The sequence below is a fragment of the Haliotis asinina genome, chromosome 12 (assembly GCF_037392515.1).
Source record: "Haliotis asinina isolate JCU_RB_2024 chromosome 12, JCU_Hal_asi_v2, whole genome shotgun sequence".
Classification (NCBI taxonomy): Eukaryota; Metazoa; Mollusca; class Gastropoda; order Lepetellida; family Haliotidae; genus Haliotis; species Haliotis asinina.
In genome coordinates, this window is record NC_090291.1 from 57,025,045 (window position 1) to 57,030,692 (window position 5,648).

Consider the following 5,648-nt stretch of genomic DNA (forward strand, 5'->3'; position numbering starts at 1 on the left):
CCCGGCCGCCCGACAGTAAGAACCGGGACAAACAGTCTATAGATACAGTTTATAGATGTGAAATAAGCACCTCATTGATGAGGAGGCCCATGGCAGTTCCAGAAGAATCTTCATTTGTGTACAGAGTCGACAACTCTTTGTGCGACTGCGGTTGTTTTTCTTTAGAAGCCGCGGTGGTTGAGTGGGTTAGACAGCTGACTTTGTGTGCTGGAGATAGATACCTGATTCTGAGAGAGTGGGTTAGACAGCTGACTTGGGTCCTGGACATAGGTACCTGATTCTGAGAGAGTGGGTTAGACAGCTGACTTGGGTCCTGGACATAGGTACCTGATTCTGAGAGAGTGGGTTAGACAGCTGACTTGGGTCCTGGACATAGGTACCTGATTCTGAGAGAGTGGGTTTGACAGCTGACTTGGGTCCTGGACATAGGTACCTGATTCTGAGAGAGTGGGTTAGACAGCTGACTTGGGTCCTGGAGATAGATACCTGATTCTGAGAGAGTGGGTTAGACAGCTGACTTGGGTCCTGGAGATAGATACCTGATTCTGAGAGAGTGGGTTTGACAGCTGACTTGGGTCCTGGACATAGGTACCTGATTCTGAGAGAGTGGGTTAGACAGCTGACTTGGGTCCTGGAGATAGATACCTGATTCTGAGAGAGTGGGTTTGACAGCTGACTTGGGTCCTGGAGATAGGTACCTGATTCTGAGAGAGTGGGTTAGACAGCTGACTTGGGTCCTGGAGATAGGTACCTGATTCTGAGAGAGTGGGTTAGACAGCTGACTTGGGTCCTGGAGATAGGTACCTGATTCTGAGAGAGTGGGTTAGACAGCTGACTTGGGTCCTGGAGATAGGTACCTGATTCTGAGAGAGTGGGTTTGACAGCTGACTTGGGTCCTGGAGATAGATACCTGATTCTGAGAGAGTGGGTTAGACAGCTGACTTGGGTCCTGGAGATAGGTACCTGATTCTGAGAGGGTGGGTTAGACAGCTGACTTGGGTCCTGGAGATAGGTACCTGATTCTGAGAGAGTGGGTTTGACAGCTGACTTGGGTCATGGAGATAGGTACCTGATTCTGAGAGGGTGGGTTAGACAGCTGACTTGGGTCCTGGAGATAGGTACCTGATTCTGAGAGAGTGGGTTAGACAGCTGACTTGGGTCCTGGAGATAGGTACCTGATTCTGAGAGGGTGGGTTTGACAGCTGACTTGGGTCCTGGAGATAGGTACCTGATTCTGAGAGGGTGGGTTTGACAGCTGACTTGGGTCCTGGAGATAGGTACCTGATTCTGAGAGAGTGGGTTAGACAGCTGACTTGGGTCCTGGAGATAGGTACCTGATTCTGAGAGAGTGGGTTTGACAGCTGACTTGGGTCCTGGAGATAGGTACCTGATTCTGAGAGGGTGGGTTAGACAGCTGACTTGGGTCCTGGAGATAGGTACCTGATTCTGAGAGAGTGGGTTAGACAGCTGACTTGGGTCCTGGAGATAGGTACCTGATTCTGAGAGGGTGGGTTAGACAGCTGACTTGGGTCCTGGAGATAGATACCTGATTCTGAGAGAGTGGGTTTGACAGCTGACTTGGGTCCTGGAGATAGGTACCTGATTCTGAGAGGGTGGGTTAGACAGCTGACTTGGGTCCTGGAGATAGGTACCTGATTCTGAGAGAGTGGGTTAGACAGCTGACTTGGGTCCTGGAGATAGGTACCTGATTCTGAGAGGGTGGGTTAGACAGCTGACTTGGGTCCTGGAGATAGGTACCTGATTCTGAGAGAGTGGGTTTGACAGCTGACTTGGGTCCTGGAGATAGGTACCTGATTCTGAGAGGGTGGGTTAGACAGCTGACTTGGGTCCTGGAGATAGGTACCTGATTCTGAGAGAGTGGGTTAGACAGCTGACTTGGGTCCTGGAGATAGGTACCTGATTCTGAGAGGGTGGGTTAGACAGCTGACTTGGGTCCTGGAGATAGGTACCTGATTCTGAGAGAGTGGGTTAGACAGCTGACTTGGGTCCTGGAGATAGGTACCTGATTCTGAGAGGGTGGGTTAGACAGCTGACTTGGGTCCTGGAGATAGGTACCTGATTCTGAGAGAGTGGGTTTGACAGCTGACTTGGGTCCTGGAGATAGGTACCTGATTCTGAGAGGGTGGGTTAGACAGCTGACTTGGGTCCTGGAGATAGGTACCTGATTCTGAGAGTGTGGGTTAGACAGCTGATTTGGGTCCTGGAGATAGGTACCTGATTCTGAGAGGGTGGGTTAGACAGCTGACTTGGGTCCTGGAGATAGGTACCTGATTCTGAGAGGGTGGGTTAGACAGCTGACTTGGGTCCTGGAGATAGGTACCTGATTCTGAGAGAGTGGGTTAGACAGCTGACTTGGGTCCTGGAGATAGGTACCTGATTCTGAGAGGGTGGGTTTGACAGCTGACTTGGGTCCTGGAGATAGGTACCTGATTCTGAGAGGGTGGGTAGGACAGCTGACTTGGGTCCTGGAGATAGGTACCTGATTCTGAGAGAGTGGGTTTGACAGCTGACTTGGGTCCTGGAGATAGGTACCTGATTCTGAGAGGGTGGGTTAGACAGCTGACTTGGGTCCTGGAGATAGGTACCTGATTCTGAGAGAGTGGGGTAGACAGCTGATTTGGGTCCTGGAGACAGGTACCTGATTCTGAGAGGGTGGGTTTGACAGCTGACTTGGGTCCTGGAGATAGGTACCTGATTCTGAGAGAGTGGGTTTGACAGCTGACTTGGGTCCTGGAGATAGGTACCTGATTCTGAGAGGGTGGGTTAGACAGCTGACTTGGGTCCTGGAGATAGGTACCTGATTCTGAGAGAGTGGGTTAGACAGCTGACTTGGGTCCTGGAGATAGGTACCTGATTCTGAGAGGGTGGGTTAGACAGCTGACTTGGGTCCTGGAGATAGGTACCTGATTCTGAGAGAGTGGGTTTGACAGCTGACTTGGGTCCTGGAGATAGGTACCTGATTCTGAGAGGGTGGGTTAGACAGCTGACTTGGGTCCTGGAGATAGGTACCTGATTCTGAGAGAGTGGGTTAGACAGCTGACTTGGGTCCTGGAGATAGGTACCTGATTCTGAGAGAGTGGGTTTGACAGCTGACTTGGGTCCTGGAGATAGATACCTGATTCTGAGAGAGTGGGTTTGACAGCTGACTTGGGTCCTGGAGATAGGTACCTGATTCTGAGAGGGTGGGTTAGACAGCTGACTTGGGTCCTGGAGATAGATACCTGATTCTGAGAGAGTGGGTTTGACAGCTGACTTGGGTCCTGGAGATAGGTACCTGATTCTGAGAGGGTGGGTTAGACAGCTGACTTGGGTCCTGGAGATAGGTACCTGATTCTGAGAGAGTGGGTTTGACAGCTGACTTGGGTCCTGGAGATAGATACCTGATTCTGAGAGAGTGGGTTAGACAGCTGACTTGGGTCCTGGAGATAGGTACCTGATTCTGAGAGGGTGGGTTTGACAGCTGACTTGGATCCTGGAGATAGGTACCTGATTCTGAGAGAGTGGGTTAGACAGCTGACTTGGGTCCTGGACATAGGTACCTGATTCTGAGAGAGTGGGTTTGACAGCTGACTTGGGTCCTGGACATAGGTACCTGATTCTGAGAGAGTGGGTTAGACAGCTGACTTGGGTCCTGGAGATAGATACCTGATTCTGAGAGAGTGGGTTTGACAGCTGACTTGGGTCCTGGACATAGGTACCTGATTCTGAGAGAGTGGGTTTGACAGCTGACTTGGGTCCTGGAGATAGATACCTGATTCTGAGAGAGTGGGTTTGACAGCTGACTTGGGTCATGGATATAGGTACCTGATTCTGAGAGAGTGGGTTTGACAGCTGACTTGGGTCCTGGACATAGGTACCTGATTCTGAGAGAGTGGGTTAGACAGCTGACTTGGGTCCTGGAGATAGATACCTGATTCTGAGAGAGTGGGTTTGACAGCTGACTTGGGTCCTGGACATAGGTACCTGATTCTGAGAAGGTGGGTTAGACAGCTGACTTGGGTCCTGGACATAGGTACCTGATTCTGAGAGGGTGGGTTAGACAGCTGACTTTGTGTTCAACGAGCCCATCATGTAGTTTTCGAATTAACTTTTCGTATCAGTTTGGGAACCATCTCATTACAACTGGTCAGTCAGAGAACACCACGTGACCAATTTCCTGCCGGTTTGTAACCACTACTGTGCACGCCCATGTCTTCCGACGTTCTGATATCTGAACAGCCTAGATGAAATCAAGTCCACGTAGAAAAAGGAAATCGTTGATTGTTCCTTTGATTCAAATGAGACATAAAACACTGTGAAACTGATTGTGTGTGTGTGTGTGTGTGTGTGTGTGTGTGTGTGTGTGTGTGTGTGTGTGTGTGTGTGTGTGTGTGTGTGTGTGTGTGTGAATTGCACTTAAACGTACGCGATAAATTCAGTACTTTTAAGCATTTCAAAATCAGGAACTCGTCTCATTTAGCAGACTTTGTTGCTGGCCACTAGCTAAATGAAAACATCTGAATAACTATTCTCAAGCTTCCTCCAGCTTCCGACACTAAAGCGTTTCGTGTTTAGACAAAGTCTTGACTTAAATCTGCGGAAGATAATGTTTCAGACAGAACGTTTGTTTCAGTTGTGAACCTTCACTTGCCTTCCCGTGTGTCTGTGAGGTGTGTCACCAGAGAGCAGGATACGCTCACCATTTCACGAGCACCTGGTAGCACCAATATCTGACAGTCATTGATACACACATGGACGATATAATCTAAACTGTATGATCATTATCGATGTTTGCCCTTAACCATGAGAAGCTGCACATTTAAGTCCTGATCAGAAGGAGTACGCCCTAAATTTGAGCTAAAATATAAATAATTCCCAACAAACAAAAAATGTGACAGCTGACAAAGTCAGAGAGTTTAATTTAACTCTCGTGACTGACTAGTCATGTACAACAAAATCAACATCCATGTCAAGATCGAAGTCTTCTGTAAAGTCTGAACCCGAATGTTCAGACAGGGATATACCAGAGCAGTGTTAGTCATCGGGGATGAAAAGTTATCGGCCCTAAGGACCTGCAGAAAACAAAAGTTGACGATCCGAGTAGCAGTGATAGACGGTCCCTGCCTCCGGTACACTATTACAGATATATGCTGCCAACTTCATCTTGGTTCATGGATTTGCTCAAAAGTACATATATTCTCTAGTGAAGTTTGCAGGCTTGGCATTTTTGACTCACTACGGCCATGTGCGTACTTGATAATGTCAGTAGTAAAAACAAACTTGGAAAGGAGTGAGCATTCCAACAATACATCACTCTTAATAACACATTTATAAAGCAGCAGTTCACGTGAATAGCCGGCTCTGTGCGTGGGCAGAGAGGTTAATGCTGGAACGCATTGCTAGGGAGATAGTAGTTGTCTTTTGGGCACCACTTCATGCTGATCAAAATATCACTTGCAAGTTTTCTAATGTGTGCGACCTCCAATTTTGTCTTGTATCGCCTAGGGAAAATACAGTCAGGATACTGTAACAATGCTGATTGTGGCACTATAAGAACACTCACATAAGCATCACACCTGGTGTGGGATTTGTCTTCCATTCTCATCCTCAACCTGAGATTTAAAAACATAAACAACAAATGACAAGGA